At 36.3% G+C, this 19,916-nt stretch overlaps 1 pseudogene; it reads left to right on the forward strand.

The window, feature by feature from the left end:
• The window catches only part of LOC119258129 (spindlin-1-like), a 125,492-nt pseudogene extending 107,991 nt beyond the window's left edge, over positions 1-17,501 (forward strand).
• Positions 17,502-19,916: the final 2,415 nt, after the last annotated feature.

Raw genomic sequence — 19,916 nt, forward strand, 5'->3', positions numbered from 1 at the left:
CTCGTTTGTATTATTTTCAAAAGCCTAACTGAAATGCAGAGCATGTCGTGTAGCTCGTGGCAAGGACCAGGCTGGAAAGGCAGTGCAACGGGAGCCTCTGGGTGTAGTTAATTCACACCTTAGAGTACCTGTACACTCCTCAGGTCTCGGGAACACCCCACCAACTCCTACCCAGAACCCCTTAGATATCCGATGTCTGTCCTTGACAAATCTTCCATTTTGGGGAGTTAAAATGAATAAGGCAAACCAAGATAAACTCTAAATCAGATTGGTCCAAAATGATCTCAATTTCAAAGATTCACCTTAAGAAAGTAGAATATTGGTCTTTTAGTATGCTCTAAGTTTGTGTTGGAGCTTCTATGGATCCCAGTTTAAATCCAAAGGTTAGACCACATGATTCCTGGGATGCTTCTCTTACTCTAACATTGTAAAATAGAGACTTAAGCAGCACATTCAATTTGGTTCAATATTCTCAAACTCAGGGACTGGTTTATGTATCTGAACATAAACCATAACTCACAGAGGCTCTGAGACACTATTCCTCAAACTTTTATGTGTCCATTGAAATTATCTGGAGATCTGTTAAAATGTAGATTCAAATTCAGTTAGATTCGGCAGGGACCCAATTCTGCAGTAGTGATGCCCATCGCAGCTGGTCCAGGGCCCTCATGTGACCCTCATGACATTGCTCATAGTCTATATTCTACATCAGAAGTTTTCCAGTTCTGGGGCCTCCCCGGTGGTGCAGCAGTTGAGCGCTGGTTTGCGAAGCTGCCCGCAGCATCTGCAGCATCGGTTCTATCCCCGGCTGCTCCCCGGCTGCTCCCCGGCCACTGGAGGAGAGTCCCACATGGCGCGCAGACCTCTCCTGCCACCTGCTGCTCCCCTCGGCAGTGTACTTTGGTCCTTCTGCCTGCTCTGCTCCCTGCTCTGGCTCTGGTGAATTCTCTCACCCTCCTGTGCTTCTGACTGTACCCAGTGCTTGTATAAATAAATAATAAATCTTAAAAAAAAAAAAAAACCTCCCAGACATTTAAAAAAAAAAAAAGTTTTCCAGTTTATCCTTAAGCAGAGAATTAAGGGTGAGGGGGGAGACAGTTCAAAAGGAAAGGTACCTTCTAAATGATCACAGTGGTGTCTTCCTATATTTGCTGAGGCCTAGGCATGTGCTATTCGGAAAATAACTGTGAACTGTCTAGAAGCTCCTAGCACTAGGAGTGGACACCAAGCACAGCACAGAGTAGCCCAGAATAACCAGGGAGTCCCTGTAGCACTGTGTGTGTTGCTTTAGAGCCTCTCGTGACTGTTCAGCATAAGAATTACATACATTGGGGGCCTCCCTGGAGGCACAAGGGGTTAAGGTGCAACACTATGAAGCTAACTGCAGCCACCATAGCATGAGTTTGATCCCTGGCCAGGTATCTACCCACATGGCACAGCAGACCTCTCCTGCCTTGCCCGCTGGTCCCCTCAGCAGTGTATTTCAGTCAATCCGCCTGTTCTGCTCCCCACTCTGTCTCTGGTGAATCATCTCACGCCCCAAACCTCTGGCCTGTACCCCAGTTGCAGTATGCATAAATAATCTTTAAAAAAAAGAATTACACTCATTTCAATATCCTGTCCAATGGCTTGAATGTTACAAGCAAGCCTATCACATGTACTTACTGGTAGGTATGGCTACAGCACTAAATATAAGAATTTAAAGACAGACCCTATACATACACACAGCCCTTGTCCTATCAGAGATAGTTCTCTTAATTTCTAATGAGCTATTCTTCTTGCCTTCACACACAAGACATCTGAGTTACTCTGGATCCACAAACCATGACCTTCCATATTCAAACATCTTCATATTCAAACATCTCCATATTCAAACCTCCATATTCAAACATCTCTCTCTTTCACCCATGTTCTCTGCCATGATCCCTTGCTGCTAATTAACCAATCACCTTTACATTCAGGGATGGGTAAGAAAATAAAATCATTTCTAACTAAATGGGCATAGTAAGCATTCATTTATTCATCCTTTCATCCAATACTTAACCAAAGTATACTCTATTCAAAATACAATGACAGGTCCCATGGGTATTAAAAATATGCAGCTGTGCTCCATGCTATGAATATATATTATGTATTAAACAGTCAAAAATCAGATGCCGTTGAAAACTATTGACCTAATATTTGGGAGCTTCTTTGTTTTGAATGCTTATTTTAATGTCATGCTGCAAACTAACAATAATTTGAATGAAAAAGATAAAAAATGAAAAGGTTTAGCAGTCCCTGGTTGTGCTGATCACTATATTAGAAACTCTAGTTAAATCTTCTGGGAACCATTTTTCATTACAATGACTTTTCATATCTCAATCCTCATTCATTATGTGTTGATTTTATAACATGACTTTCAGAGGACAAATATTTTTTTAAGGTCTGTTCCACTTTCCTTCTCACTTGACAAATACTTCCTGAGAGATTATAACAGGTAACATTTATTGAGTTCTTTCCATGTGCCAGACATTATTCTGAACCTTATGTGTATTAGCTCATTTATTATTAATGTATTACAGACATTGCTTTAACTACTCCCTGTCTGCAAGTGATGACCAACTCAGACTTCACTTCCACATGTAGTACACATCAACTCAGCATGAATCTTACATACATCTTTTAAAAAAGTAAGATACAATTTGAAATCAAACACTAGTAATTTTTAGGTTTGAGTACTACACAAAATTTAAGGGATGATTTCCATAACATATGAAGTATTCAGTGGATCTTAAAGATTGATTTTTGAATTTTATTTTTAAGACCAAATTGTTTCATTAAAATCTATGTTTTTAAGATTTAAACACTAAAATTTTTAAACATTTAAAATAGTTAAATTTTGTATCATTATGGAAAGATTTTGATCATGAATTACTCATCACTTAGTACAATATACTCAAATGAAGATGTGCTCCATGTACAATATAATCAAATGATATTTTAGAAAATGTTTCATACTATTCCAAGCATTCAATTTTGTCAATATTATTTGTTTAAAAATAATATTTTTTAAAAATCAAACTTTATTTGGATTTTGATATAGCTCCAAAGAAGTTAAACAAAAATGAGACAGAACTTTAAACTATGAAATGTATTTTACTTCTCTTTCTGAATTGAAAAATGTGTTCTGGTTTTATTAAAAAACAACAATAGCTTTAAACTGAGGTATTTTGAAGGTGAGAATTTTCTAAATAGATATTTATGCTGACTTATTTTGTGTGACACACAAGTTATTGACTTCATTACTTTATATGTGAGATTTTGGGCTAAAGAAGACTTCATCCAAAATCTCTGTAACCAAATGGGCATGGGCAAATTCTTAATTTTTTTTAAATGTGAAGAAATGCAACTGAGTCTTAAGTGTCTTAGAGTCTAATCCTGACCTTCCTTGCTTGCAACGGTGTTCATGGAGCCACCCAGAGAGGACCAAGTAAAGACAAGTTAGTAGGGCACTGAGACCCAAGGACAGACATGGCACAGTCTGATAGATTTAGTGTAGAAATGATGGAGGACAAGAATAGAAAAATTGGAAAGGAGGTCTCACAAGACTAAAACCTGATTCACAAGGAAGTAGGGGTAGAGGGAAATAACATGACCATTAACCCAGCTGTAGAGGTCAGGACCCTTAGGCACCAGTGCCTTATCACAAGACATGAGACCCAAGCAGGATTAGACTGCTCTAGGGAGTGGAGCACAGACCTGAGGGTAAAGATATGGAGATTAGGTCCACCCTGGAATCTCTGGTCCCTTTCTAGTTTTGCCTGTTACCCAATGTCAGCAACAAGCAGGCCACTCCACAGAGGAGTGACCCCTCCCAAAGAGAAAAGGACTATATCAATGCAGTCTCTGCACAGGCTTGGGGCAGCACTCCCACTACCCACCTGTGACTATGCAGGTGCCTCTTCTCACCAACTCTCTCCCTCTGCAGGGCAGCAGCCACCCTGCCCACCTGTGCCCTGTACCATGCCGGGGCTTCTCCTCACTGACCTCTCTCAGCAGAGGCAACTCTCCTCAAGGCCGCTCGCCTGCAACAATGCAGGTCTCTCTCAGCAAACCTGTCCCTTTCCCTTTCCCTTTCCCTTTCCCTTTCCCTTTCCCTTTCCCTTTCCCTTTCCCTTTCCCTTTCCCTTTCCCTTTCCCTTTCCCTTTCCCTTTCCCTTTCCCTAATAAACCTGCCCTTTAAATATAACTAACATCTCTGTCTCATGCAGAAACTCGCTAGGGAACTCATCGCGTGTCGCTGAAATGGGAGCTCTGGTGAAACCTTTCCCAGAGTGAACCCAAGGACCCCACGACTCCAAAAACACCATCAGAAACAGTCCAAGGCCTCTGAGTTACAGGGACACCATTGTACCAGCCTGGGGCCGGCAGGAGCAGAACCTGTCAATGGCTTTAGTGTTGCTGGGAAACAAAGAATTTACAATGAATTTCTTTCCTTTTATAAATTATCTTTAGTAGACATTGTGTCCAACATATTCAAAAGGAGAATTTTTATTTACCTTCCTGGCTGGAGGAAAGATTTTCCATTTCTGAAATATAAAACTGATAGGGAAGTGCCATGGACACTTCATGCCACGAGTGTTTCTTATTTTTAATCAGTTAATATGAAAAGCTAACAAATAGGAGAGAACAGGAATAAAAAGAAGTTGGATAGTCAGTGAAAAAGAATTACTCTTTTGTCTTCAGTGAATCACACCTTGTAACTACAATAAAAATATCAATCATTTACAGCCCAGATGCTCATCCAAAATAACAGAATAATAATCTAAAAGTCATATTGTTTTGATATTCTGAACAGGGTTCTTAGGGACAATTGGCAACCCTGGACTGAAAGATATTTATGTAGCTTTTCCAGATCTTATTTTGGGAAAAACCAAAATGTTTTTAAATAAACTTTTACTCTTCTGCACTATTTTATTTCCATATGACTCCCTGGTATAGACACTGCTGCATGCATGTCAGCCTGTAATTTATTTGTATGTTAAGTCTCTTTAATATCTTCACTACTACATTACCTTGTGCCATTATTTAATTAAAACATAATTATAGGACATTGACATAATAAAACACTCAGCTGAATGAGCAATTCACTTTCAAGTGAAAAGCATTTGGACTCAGCTGTGCGACAGAAAGTAATCTCTTTCAATGAGAAAACCATGAGCTCAGGGAATGATAGTTATCTTCACAACATAAACACATTTGACTTTGAAAGGTTAGAAATGTGCAGAATCTCCTTGTCATTTACAGAGGAACAGAAATTCCTAATCATAAAGATAATTTAAATGTGCCCTGTTAACTTAAATGTGGAGATGTTCAAGATCTTTTATATGTTTTAGAATTGTTAAAGCAGGGGATACAGAGCAGGAAGTGTTCTGTTGTAAGAATTAGGTTGGCATCACCAGATATATACCAACAATTAGGATTTCTAAATATACACCAAACTAGAAGCAGAGATTCAATACAGTGGAATGTTTACATGACCAAGTATGAAGCAGAATATACATGACCATCAGATTTTTAAGTAATAGACTATATTGTGCCACTGGAATTGAAGACAGAATTAAAGTTTTAATAATAGGATTAACAAGGGTATTTCAGGATTTGAAAGTCAATCACATTCAGGTTAGTTCAGGGTGAGGTCCAAACTATTCAAAACTAATATCAAAGAGATTTATGTAATATAGTTTTTAGTAGTCTCATTGTTAAATGCATTTTGTATTTCAATATGGTCATAAATGTATCCCCCTTTCCTGGGGACCACCCTGTTACATAATCATGATTAACTACATTCCTTATAATGTGATTGTAAATTTCTGTTTGAGGATGAGAATGGAACAATTTCCACTTTCCTCACCATTTGGGAATGGAGTGACCTGGAGAACAAAACAATGTTCTAAAGCCAAGATTCAACTAAATAATAATGCTAGAACTATCTAAGTATTAAAGGGTGATAGAAGTAATAACACATGTTTTTTGATTATTTTTAAATCTCTCTAATTAGGCTGTTTGTCATGCCTATTTGGAATCAATATTAAAAATTCAAAGCAAATAAATTTAAAACTCAACTGCATCTTGATGACAGAAGGATCTGAAGTTGGGCATCAAGTACTAAAAGACTTAAAGGAGAAAAACACTTGGAAACAAATTCCAGTATCTAAATTGCAGCTGATCATTAAGTATATCCAACTGTGTGCTTACTAGGCAATGAGGGAGCCACCAACACTTCAGAACAGCCTTCCACACTGTAGTCTGTTAAAAGGCCTGCACTTTCTTCATGGCGTGGCTCCTCCCGCCTCCAGACTGCTTCTCTACTATTTAGCAAGCACTTTTACCAAGTAGTACCTAAGACAACAATGAACTACAGAGAGGGAAAAGAAATGTATGGAACAATGGCAAAAACAATAATATAAGGCTAACATTTATGATGTAGTTAATCTTTTGCACCAAATATTGGATATAAAGTTTATAGCATAGTATTGTTCGAAAGATTAAATATTTTTAAAAATGTAAATAATGCATGATTTATTATGCCCATATACAATGGATTCAATGTCAGCGATGAATGTTTCTTTTTCAACAATGAGTTTTGAAACTGAGTTTGAACTATCTACTAGACATAGAGATGTGAAATAGACAGTTGAATATATTGACCTAGTATTCACAAGAAGATCAGGTTATAGATAAAGTTTTAGGAGTTCCCAGCATATGGACATTATTGAAGATTATGGCACTGGATATGTAAGCAGAGTGAAAAACGAAACGGACTTCATCTTTAGACAGTCTGAAGAAATTCAGAAGTCAGGAAGAAGATGAAGAACCAGTAAAGGAGAATATAAAAGAGGGACCAGTGGTTGGAGGAGAGGGGAAAGTGGAAACCCATCATTGAAAAGGTATTATAAAATCTAAGTAAAATAAAGTTGGAGCAATAACTATTAGATTTAGCAACATGAATTTCTTTGATTATATTAGTTTTAATACAGTGAGAGAAATGAAATCTTTCTGTGATAGATTTAAGGGAGTCAAGGAAGAAAGGAATTTGTGGTAGTATTTTTTTTTTTAAGCATTGTGCTATCAAGACAAGTAGTAAAATGAGATGATAGCTACAATGGGTTTAGGATCAAAACATTTTTAATATATGCTAAATAGTGACATGTTTGAATATTGATGGGCATGATCCAGGAAAGAGATTCTTGCCAATATAGGAGAGATAGAGGAAAATTGAACATCTTTAAGTAAAGGAGGATGAAATCTTGTACCTAATTGGAGAGAGCGGATAATAACAGTGGGGAAGGTAGAGTGTACAGGTACAGAAGCTGGTAAGAGAGTAGATGTTGTGGTGGGCATTAAAAGTCTTGAATTTTCCCTTTCAGGTAGAAAGCAAGGAAGATAATTGTTTGACCTCAATGTATAAGGTGACATTTTTGGCTTTCCTTTTATCCCTACCAGTTGGGCATTGAGTTTATTGCTATGCATGTTGGCTTTTTCCTCATTCACTACAGTTTTAAACCCTTTTAACATTTCCCTAAATGACTCTGATGCAATAACTCTTTTGTAGTAAATATCCTCATTGGGAACTGCAGCAGCAGAAAAGCCACAGCCAAATTGGAATTCAGCCATAAGCACCAGGAAAACCTCTTAAATCTCTGACTCTGCATTCTTTTCAACAGTAGCAGCTTCCAACAAGGAGTGAGCACTGGGTGCCTGGCAATAGCTTCTTAAGGTGAACATAACAAAGAAGACCAAAAAACATCAGGGGAGGCACTATTGCCAAACAGGAGTTGTCCCTTCAAAAAATTCCTTTATTTTCAGGGTTAGTCAAATGGCAGAAGTAACAAAAACATTACAACCTGGATAGATGCTGTGCCGTTTTTTTTATTCATACCATTAACAGTATAATGTTTAACTCCTCTGACCCCAGAAGTAACTACAGTCACTCATGGAAATTATCTTATTTTAACATTGTTCATGAAGTAAGGACACAGACAAATATTCAAGGTAAACTTCAAAAGCAAATGGAATCATTTCCCATGAAATAATTATCAATGAAATGAATTTCCCCTTGCTTCTTTAAAGCTTCAATGTTACTGCAGTTTGAAGTGACAATGTACTGTTTTTCTCAATTTAAGAAAAATAAATCTCTTTTCTGTTTACAAAACAGCCCTTTTGCTATGAGTAAGACTGAAAGACAAACTTCAATACAATTTTTTATAAAATTTTTTAAACTCTTTTGGAGAAAGCTTGTCATCTCTGGTCCTAGATTCTTACTGCAAACTTCTAATCCTCCATTTTCTGCTACAATTTGGTATAGGGAGTCAAACAATATGCATCCTAACCAATGACAGCTACAAAAAGACATAAAATTTATCATCTAGAATCTAGTCTATTAATTCCATGGATTCGCATATTCTTAAACTATTGACCTAATATGGGATCACGGAAAAACTCTAACTCTATAACTACTCATTTTATCCAGTTTTTTGGTTAATCATTTCATATAGATATGGATGACTGAATATGACATATAATTAAGTGTTCAAGTTATAGCTATAAATGATAAAGAAGGTTCAACCTGACTTCAACTGGCCCATTACTTATATTTAACTGTACACTACTGATTTTTTTAAAGTTCAAAATAGTAATATAAAAAACACTGATGTTCAGATAAAGAATTCAAGAAATTTTACACCACATTGAGTTGAATGGAAAGGATAAAATCACTTGAATTTACATAAAACACCTATGAATCATCAATGACCTTTCATAAAATGTGGTTAAAATATCTACTTAGACCTTTTTGGCTAAGCCATGATCAAATTGCAGTAAACTGAGTGAAACTAACTGTAATTTGAAGAATTTTAATAATTCCATTTAGAATCTAATATCTATTGTCTGCCATATAGAAAAATTCATTACTTCAATGTACCATATTAATATATGACTCTGAAATCAGCTAGGAGTTATTTTATTTGTTGTGGTGTGTGCTGTATTTTTTCTATATGGGTTCTAAAATTTGGATAAGAACTACTTATAAATATAAATATAAATCTGTATATAAGTATAAATAAAAATATAAATATAAATCCCATTTTAATACATAAGTTATAATTTCATACATGCTATATACTTGTTGATAAAATTTTGGTCAATCACCAGTAGAATATCTGAGGTCATAAATTTTCGTATTTTTAGACAACACTCTTTTTTTTCTTTCAGACTCTAAATGCAGCATCTAACTTTAGTATTATGCTTGCTCAATTCCAAGTTTTTGGAACATTTATAAAAAAGAGAAAAAATTGTCATTTTTTTTATTCTCAGCTGATATGGAGAAAATGGAAGGAAAGAAAGAGAAATAATATTTTTACCTCACTAAACTGGTAATACACTATATGTGGCAATATACTACATGCTAGGTACAATAGAGCTATTGTGCAATTGAACTTACATAGTAAGAAATATGAAATATACAATATAAATGCATGTGTATATATGCATAATGCAAATGTCAGTTATAGTATATATATAGTATATATGTAAATACTATACATGTGCATATTGTATCAGTAGGTATGTATATCTATATATGTATGTGTATATTTGCTATATAAAGGACTTAAAAATTTATTTACATATATAATGACTTAAAAACTCAGTTTCAAAAAGATAATTTCCCAAGTCATAATTAGATAAAATAAAATTCAAACTATGGTCACATACTTGTCAATGTTTGTTCATTACACATGCCATTGCCTATACTATTACTAGGAAGAATTCAGTCATAAAACATTCTGATGTGGGAGTGCAAACTGGTCCAACCACTATGGAGAGCTGTGTGGAGATTTCTGGACCTACTAAACATAGAGCTTCCATATGATCCAGCAATTCCACTCCTAGGTATTTACCCAAAGGACACAGAAACATCAATTCCAAAGAGCACCTGCAGCCCTATGTTTATAGCAGCACTATTTACAATAGCTAAGCTTTGGAAACAGCCCAAATGCCCAAAAATAGATGACTGGATCAAGAAGATGTGGTACATATATACCATGGAATATTACTCAGCATTCAAAAAAGATAAACACATGCAATTTGCAGCAACATGGATGGCGCTGGAAGGGATCATGCTCAGCGAAATAAGCCAGAAAGAAAAAAGAAAAATACCAGATGGTCTCACTCATAGCAGGAATCTAGAAAACTTAAATAAGGGACCAGGAAAATGAATAACTATAAGAAAGTGAAAATCAAAATCAACAAAAAATCTATGAACCAGAGACACTTTTGGGGAGGTGGGTGGAGGGAGGGGAGGGATTGGGGTCAAAATGGGGGGGTTGAAATTTTATGGGGAATACAAAAATAAAATTTATTATATATTAAAAAAAGAATGACTATAGTACAGTATATATGTAAGGGTATACTATTAGAGGATATTTTAAGTTTTAATCATGAAATACTTTAAACATAAGAAGCAGAGAAAATATCACATGAACCTATTAACACACCGCCAATATTAAAGAGATGCTAACATTTTCCATTATATGTTTTAGGTCTTTACTCCAATTTTTTTGAAGAAATAAAATGTTACAACTAAAATTAAAACCTTAAAAAAAAAACAAAAACATTCTGATGTGTTTCTGTTCCTAGAAGGACCCCCTTGCTTCCAACTGTCAGAAAGTGATGAACTCTTTGCAGCCCTCCAGGTGATAGTGAACAAATGTTTGATCCAGTGGCAAATAAATGCTTTCTTCAATTTATTATTTTACTTACGGTGGAAACTCAGAGTGTTACTCATGCCCTAATATAAAGTTGTCTTTTCATAAAACTTTTCTTTTTCTTACAAAGACTAAAACATAAATGCACAGATTTCTGGACTTGACATCAAATCTGAGTGACCATAACTATAACAGAAACTAAGACTGTGGGCTCATATTCATTCACTTACTTTTCTCTTGTCATAGGATGGGTTTCCCAATAGGTGCCTCAGTTCCTCATGCAAATGTACTTCCAATAAGACACATATCTTGTTACCTATCATTTAGAATAAAAATTACTAATAACAATTTATTCAAATAATATTTTATAATAATTATAGTTTTCAATTATAAAGTTGGCAATACAATCCTTAAAGATGACAAATTTCAATTATACATAGAAACAAGTTGTGGGAACTTTCTGAGATCCAAAGATCAAAACCAACTTGGCAATAAATCTTGGTCTATTCAATGTGAGAAATGTATGAACAGTCTCTCTCCTTTCTCAGAGGTAGAACCAGACCTTATTATTCTGCTACTTTCAAGGTGGGCAAAACCCTTCAGGAAAGCTCATGGATAAAGCAACTGGCCAAATTTAAAAGAAAATGAGTAATGCCACATGAGTGTCATACTGTAAGTACTGGGTAGTATATTTTGACTTTTTTAATTAAGTCATTGATTCCAATCTCTGACAACTCCACTGTGGATTTAAGTCATCCTGTGATAGAGCAATTAAGTCATCCTGTGAAGGAAATTACTATCAATTAATGATATATCTAATGGTTGTCTATAAGGGTTTTTGAAGAATTTTAAGAACTTTAAGAATCATCAGCATAATTAAGAAAAAAATCCTTAGTGTCAAATAAGTGAAGTCAGATAGGTCAATGGCTGATATTAAGAGATCATAGGAATCAAAATCTTCTAAGTACAACTGTACTTACGGAAAAGTATTATGACCCTCAATTTGTTTCTTTCATTTAGAGTCTTAGGGAGCCATAGATTAGATTACATAATTTTAAATCATGTTTCCATAATACTTTTACTAGTTCTCTGTAGTCTATATTCATAGACTATAGGGCATGAGCACAAAACTACTCTTTTTGAATAAATCCGATGGCTTATATGGAGAATGCTGCATGAGAGGTGGTGGAGATGGACAGTGTTGTGACTCCGTATGTGCTCACAGAACCAAAAATATGTTTTCTGTTACTAAATTTGTGAGACATTTTTCACATGTATTAAAATTGACTTTTAGGTATTATATTGTGAAATAGGTGTTCTAAAAAAAGTTTCAACATACCTACCTTCAGGACTGTCAGAACTAGAGCCAGGTGGGCCTTCTAAGAGAATAACCAATGTTATGAGAACTAATAAAGAGAGAGGATAAGGTCATTGCCAACCTCTCAGAGAATGTACCATACTGAGGGGTGGTGGGAAGGAGATTAATTCTGGAGTAGGAAAAAATCAAGGTGCTATAGATTTAATCCTGATAGAATTTACGAAGAATAATAGCAAGTGCAGCACTTTGATGATATAAAAGTATCACACAAATATCCTCAAACCCAGATACAGAGACACTTTAATAGGTTCATTAACTTTTATGAATTTCATTCACTCATGTTTTTCAGTAAAAATATTAGTCGATTTTCTCAGTAAATTGCAAAACAAGTAATATAATTGATTAAGTTAAAACCTAAGTGTCATTCCTGATTCATTTTCTTCCCCTACATTCAATTTTTTAGTGTCTATATCCACATACTTCAAACACTACCACTTTCTTAGAGGACCTTCAATCACCACCCTGACCAAAAAGAGACTGTTCACCTCCCATATTATTTCTACACTATCTACACTATCTCTGTGTTTATATATCACTTTCTTTTTTTTTTTTTTTTAATTTTCTAGAGGCATGTCTTATTTATTTATTTATTTATTTATTTATTTATTTATTTATTATGTTTGTTTGTTTGGTTATACATGCACTGGGTACAGTCAGAAGCATGGGAGGGTGAGAGAATTCACCAGAGCCAGAGCGGGGAGCAGAGCAGGCAGAAGGACCGAAGTACACTGCTGAGGGGAGCAGCGGGCGGCAGGAGAAGTCTGCTCACCATGTGGGACCCTCCTCCGGTGGCCGGGGAGCAGCCGGGGATCGAACCGGCTGCAGAGGCTGCAGGTAGCTTCGCAACCCAGCGCTCAACCGCTGCGCCACCGGGGAAGCCCTATCACTTTTTTTTTTTTTTAAGATTTATTTATTTATGGGCCTCCCAGTGGCGCAGCGGTTGAGCGCTGGGTTGCAAAGCTGCCCACAGTCTCTGCAGCGCTGGTTTGATCCCCGGGCATGGGGCAAGGATCCCACATTGCGTGCAGACCTCTCCTGCAGCCCACTGCTCCCCTCAGCAGTGTACTTCATCACTCTGCCTGTTCTGCTCTCCGCTCTGGCTCTGGTGAATTCTCTCACCCTCCCACGCCTTTGACTATACCCAGTGCTTGTATAAATCAATCAATCAATCAATCAATCAATCAATCTTAAAAAAAAAAAAAAAAAGCCCAGGACCAGATCGTTTTCAAAAAAAAAAAAAAAAAGATTTATTTATTTATGATTACAAGGCCAGAGGTGTGGGAGGTGAGAGGATTCACCAGAGACAGAACAGGGAACAGAACAGACAGACAGACCCAAGTACACTGTTGAGGGGAACAGTGGGTGAGTCAGGAGAGGTCTGCTGCGCCATGTGGGTAGCTCCCTGGCTGGGGATCAAACTCACGCTGCAGAGGCTGTGGATAGCTTCACAACGCTGCGCTCAACCCCTGGCGCCACCAGGGAGGGACCTATATATTAATTTCTAATTTTTATTATCATCTGTCAATATTGTTGTTCATGTCCATATTCTCAAAAGCAACCTATTATAAGTACTGTATATTTGCTAACTGAATGTTTTTGCTAGATGTCTCAAATTCTCAAATTATTTAAAAAAAGGCTATTAGCCTAAAATATATTAGTACACTTGGGAGACTAATAAAAACATATAAACCTAATGATTAGAAAGCCCTTTGCTTCCCTAGGAAAAACATTTGTTCAATGTAAAGACAGATGATACCATCTCAAATCCCAGTAGTTATGCATCATTCATCTTTGGTAACAGAAAAGTCAGTTGCAATTACATATTGAAATACCATCTTGTGATTTTGGAGTGTTACATATGATGTCAGAAGTGAAAGATAATGGTAATCAAGAAGAAATCATAAATAACTAGTACTCTTCTGGGGAAAGACGGTCCCAGGAGTTCATAATGATTGCACTAAATAGGGAATTAGAGTAAAAATCATTTCAACACCTTGTGATCAAAACAAGAGTTACACACTTGAGCATAATTATTCAACAAGTATTTATTTGTCATTATATTCCTAGTATTTAGCTCACATCATGAAACATTTTTTTGTCCTGAAGGACTATTTAGATTTGCTTATAATCTACAATTTCTTGTGCTCAATTTTAGTGCAGTATAATTATAATGTATGACATAAAGGACATTGGTTTTACACATATTACAGTTTGCAGAGAATAGACTATCTAACCTTTCAATAGAAAAGCTTATTTCTAACAAAAGAAAATCCCTGATGATTTTTTTTTTAAGATTTATTTATTTATACAAGCACTGTGTACAGTCAGAAGCGTGGGAGGGTAAGAGGATTCACCAGAGCCAAAGCAGGCAGCAGAACAGGCAGACTGATGAAATACACTGCTGAGGGGAGCAGTGGGCGGCAGGTGAGGTCTGCGCACCATGTGGGACCCTCCTCCGGAGGCCGGGGAGCAGCCGGGGATGGAACCGGCGCTGCAGAGGCTGCGGGCAGCTTTGCAACCCAGCGCTCAACCGCTGTGCCACCGGGGAGGCCCAGATGCTTGAGACTCTAAATTTTTAATAAACTCAAAGGTGTAGTCAGTGCTGCTGGTCCAGGAATATATAGCAATTTGATAATTTGGTTTACTGGCTACTAATTTGGAAACTAAGACCAGAGGTGGAATATTCTGCTAATCTGGATAAAGAAGTTGTGCTGTATTACTGAAAATATGTTTAGAAAGAAATGAGAATCGAAAATGAATCAATGATGGATCTACTTTCATGGGAGAAAGCTTCTTTCCATTAAAAAAAATACATTGTGTTTTTCCAAAAATAAATGCTTTTGAAAATTAACCTTGTGACTTATTTGAGTGATTTCCCTGTAGATCTCCTACTTGTGTTTCAATTTTGATAAGGAAATTTGGGTCAGCATCAGAGTCACAAAAAGCCAACAAATGTTATCAAGCAACCTGTGCTGATCACAGTTCTAACAGAGGAGCTGTTGTCCCTGCCCCAGTAGTCACTAGTCAGCCCAGGATTTTCTCTTCCCAGCTTGTGCATGCTGACAGTCAGCTTTCCCACAAAGGGGGTTTTGTTAAGAAACCCTTATTTAATATCAACTCTCCTTAATAATGGAGGAATGGGTAAGTTACTTAAATAGTTAAAAACAGACTACTAGTAGACTTACATTTTAATACTAAAAGAACTCAGTTATTCTGCCTTTATACTCTAATCACTCTCTCCAGAGTCAGTAACTGTTAGTAGAACAGCCATATATCATGATATATAGTCCCTGGATTTTAGGATCTACTCCACTTGACATATCATAGATATATTTGTGCTGTGACTCAAGCACTATCTTCCCAGAGAAAAGTTAATGTAGTTTAAAACAAGAGATTTCAGTTTTGTGTTTGCCTACTCTGAGATGATCAGAGTCCTCCTGTAGAGAAAAACCTGACAACCGGAGAAATCCTGGTGACATCAGCCTTTTTGTAAACTATCAGGGGCCATGTTTTCTGTGTTTTCTAGGACCATACTTATTCTTTTGTATTTTTTCACTTATTGTTTTAACAATGTTGTTGAAGGACAAAACACACAGCTCTGCCTATGAACTCACAAAGACTGTAACAGTTGAAAGGTATTCAGAGTGTTTACTAGCATTTTCATCTTGGTCATTTTGCTTATAAAGTCCTTCTCAGACAAAGGCAAGAATTCTAGCAGAAAATCCATACCCTTGTTTCCCACTTATTATATCATTTTATTATTCGATCAGAGGAAGTATGTAAGGTGATATCCTTTCAATTTACTATCCTGAAGAGTATTTTCAAATTGCGCTCTTAACCTGGTAAAGACTATTTCTCAAAGCTTAAAAATAGAGCTTCTATCATATTTCTTTGCTTTTTCCAGCAAACCAAAAGGTTTCTTTCTATTTAGACCAATGATTGTGTAAATATTTATGTCTTCCCTCTATGAACTTAAAATGTTCCTACATTTTAACCATTAATCAAAAACTTCCATAATGTAAAACAATAGTAATAATAACTAATTCTAATAGGGATTAGAATTTTGAAGCCCAAGGTTGAAGAGGTAAATCAGCTTAAGAGTTGAGGCGAAACAGAATGCCTGGATCATAAAAGATTTCAAAAATATTTATTGCCTAGCTTATTTGTAGACATTTGAGTGTAAATTCATGCTTGGATAGTCTTGGTTGTTCTTGTTAATTTATCTCACTCTTATTTGCAAAAGATTTTATTTCCTGATGTCATTATATCCTCAATGCTGAACTTTCTAAGCCTCAGGCTATGTCTCAGTTTGACTTTCCTTCAGAAAGCCTTTTTCCATGTGTACTTTCATCTTAATCCATGGATTTATATATAGGTTAAGTGGAATTGAACATTTTCCCACAACTTGTCTCCTCTGGTTGTTGCAAGTTAGAGTTGCTAGGTCTCAATGGAATGAATGAAACTTTTTTAAAAAATGATCTTTTGGGTCAGGTGGACACAGGCCTGCAGGGTTACAGTCTGCCAAGTACTTATGATTTCAAGTATTCTGCATTTTTGCTGAACTTGTAGATGAAGCACTTGGATAATGAATGAACAAGAACATTACAATTATACGAAAAGTTTCAAGTTGAAGAATACTCAGTTTTACTCTCACCCAGCAGTGTTACTATTTATTTAAACACTTCCCCTTTTGGAAAGACCCTCGGCCAGTGGTCCAGAACTGAGCAGGTCATGCTGGTGTATCTGCAAACTTGATGAGAAAAGGACATCCTACAAAAAATATTGGCCCTGTGGGACATCTTAAGCTGCAGGATACACATGGGTGGAAAGGAACAGTTCTGGACCAAGTGCCTATAATTCTTCTTTGTATCTTATAAAATACTATGGCTTTTACCATGCTTATAGACTAGAACTTAATAAAGAGGAAAGAGTTTCTGGGCTTGAAGTTCCCCCTGACAGAACAACTGCAACATCTTGAATCAGCACTGCACACCTCGCAGATAAGATGATTGCCAAAGCTGTAGAGCACATGCCTGAGCGGAAGGTTCTTAAGGCCAGGGGAATGCTACAGATGATGATGGATGTGTGGTATTATACTACCTATGAGAAAGACCCTGTCTTATATGTGTACCTGTTCTTAGATGACTATAAAGGAGAACTTTGTATTGCAACTGATTCCAAAGATTTACCTCCAGCAGAAAGGGAATCAGAAGCTGTGAAAAGCGCAGTAGGCAAACTAGTGGATACGCCAAAGAGACAGCTCAAAAAGGACTGGCATGGTCAGTCATGAAGTGGAGGGCAAACCCTTTCTCTACTTCACCAGGTTTGATGATGAACTCCATTTGCATGTTTTCGATTTGTTAAAAACATGCTAGATGCCATCAGGAACTCTGACAAATTGGTATAACTATTAAATGTATATATTGCTATAGATGTAACAAAACACCAAATAAGGGTTGTTGCCTTGATAAGTTATGATCAACAGCTGATTCTTTTTTATTTTCAAATCCTCAGCTTTAGTTGTCTATTTGAATGTATTATTTTTCCATTTGTTTTGATTCCTAGCTAGTCTTTATTATTTTCCCCATCACCATCCCTTTTACAACTTTGACCCTCTCTACACCACCTCCATTTTAAATGTGAGAAACATCAGTTTGCTACTTTGTTCATTAGTGTCTACTAGTTTTTGTTATGTATTTTGCTTTGTCAAATAATCTGCTATGTAAATGTCGAGTATTTGTCTTTTTCACTCTGACTTCATTTACTACACTTAATTCCTTCACACTCTTTTCATTTCACTGTGAATGGAAACATTTCATCTTTCCTTATGACTGAATAGTATTGATTCTCTTATATGAGATTGTCCAGTTTCCCCAGCACCACCAATTGAAGAGATACTGTTTTCTCCATTTTATGGTCCCAGCTCCTTCATCATGAATTAAGTATCAATATATGCATGGATGTATTTCTTGGCTTTTGAGTCTGTTCCATTGATCCATGTGTCTGTTTTTATATCAATGCCATATTATTTTGCTTACTGATGCTTTATAGTTAGGTTCAACTTCCAGTTCTAAGACAAGTAAGTACTTGGGATGTAGAAAAAAATGGTATAAGAGTAAATCCTAGAGTCCTCATCACAAAGGGCATTTTTTCCCTTCTTTTTTCTTTTTTATTATATATGTATGAGAAGATGGATGCTATTCAAACCTATTGTAATTGTTTCATAATTTATGTAAATCAGATCATCATATGGTTTTTATTTTTCTTTTTTGTTGATGTGTGGGATTACATTAATTGATTTTTGGATGTTGAACCATCCTTGTGCCCCTGGAATAAATCCCATTTGGTCATGGTAAATTATCTTTTTGATGCATTGATGGATTCTGTTGGCTAGGATTTTATTGAGGATTTTTATATAAGTGTTCATTAGAGAGATTGGCCTGTAGTTTTCTTTTTATGTGTTGTCCTTGTTTGGTTTTGGTATTAGTGTAATGTTGGTTTCATAAAACGTATTTGGTAGTATCCCTTCTTGATTTTTTTAAAGAGTCTGTGTAGGACAGGCACTAGTTCGTTTCTGAATGTTTGGTAGAATTCATTCGTGAAGTCGTCTGGTCTTGGGCTTTTGTTTTTGGGGTGGGTTTTGATTATTGTTTCAATTTCACTGTTTGTAACTGGTCTGTGTAGGTGTTCTATTTGTTCTTTATCTAGCTTTGGATGATTGTATAGTTCCAGGAATTTGTCCAACTCTTCTAGATTGTTGAACTTATTTGCATGTAACTGTTCACAGTAATCTCTGATTATTCTTCTGATTTCTGCTGTGTCTGTTGTAATTTCTCTTCTTTCATTTATGATCTTATTTGTTCTTTCTCCCATCTTTTCTTTGTGAGCCTGGCTAGAGGTTTGTCTATTTTGTTTGGTTTTTTTTTTTTTTTTTGAAGAACCAACTTTTGACTTCATTGATCTCTTGGATTTTTTTTTAACTTCTATTTCATTATTTCTGCTTTGACCTTTTTTTCTTTTATTTTGTAAAAATAAAATGTAAATAATATTTAAATGTAAAAAATAATAAAATGTAAAAAATATTTTTACATCATTGCTCATTTTTAAAAAATGTTTGCTTTTGGGCCTCCCTGGTGGCGCAGTGGTTGAGTGCTGGGTTGCAAAGCTGCCCACAGCCTCTGCAGCGCCAGTTCGATCCCCGGCTGCTCCCCGGCCACCAGAGGAGGGTCCCACATGGCGCGCAGACCTCTCCTGCCGCCTGCTGCTCCCCTCAGCAGTGTACTTTGGTCCTTCTGTTCTGCTCCCCTCTCTGGCTCTGGTGAATTCTCTCACCCTCCCATGCTTCTGACTGTACCCAGTGCTTGTATAAATAAATAAATAAATCTTTAAAAATAAATAAATAAATAACTTTAAAAAAAAGTTTGCTTTTTTCCTCCTCCCACTCAGGTGTAGTCCCTATAGAAATTCTGCTTTGGTTTTTATTATTTCCTTTCTTCTAATGGCCTTTTGGGTTTTTTTTTTTCTTTTTTCAGTTCCTTAAGGTGGGAGATTAGGTTGTTTCTTTGAGTTCTTTCTTGTTTCTTGATTTGAGCCTGTATTGCTTCATATTTTCCTCTTATAACTGTTTTTGCTGTGTCCCATGCGTTCTGGAGAGTTGTGTCCTCATTGTCATTCATTTCAAGGTATTTTTAAATTTCTCGTTGATCTCCTCATTGATCCAATGGTCTTCCAGTAGTGTGGGTTTCAATCTCCACGAAGTGGGAGGTTTATTTCTAGTGTGATGCCTTTAT

Source organism: Talpa occidentalis, unplaced genomic scaffold, assembly GCF_014898055.3.
Source record: "Talpa occidentalis isolate TD23 unplaced genomic scaffold, MPIMG_talOcc4v2.1 talOcc4.4, whole genome shotgun sequence".
Taxonomy (NCBI): domain Eukaryota; kingdom Metazoa; phylum Chordata; class Mammalia; order Eulipotyphla; family Talpidae; genus Talpa; species Talpa occidentalis.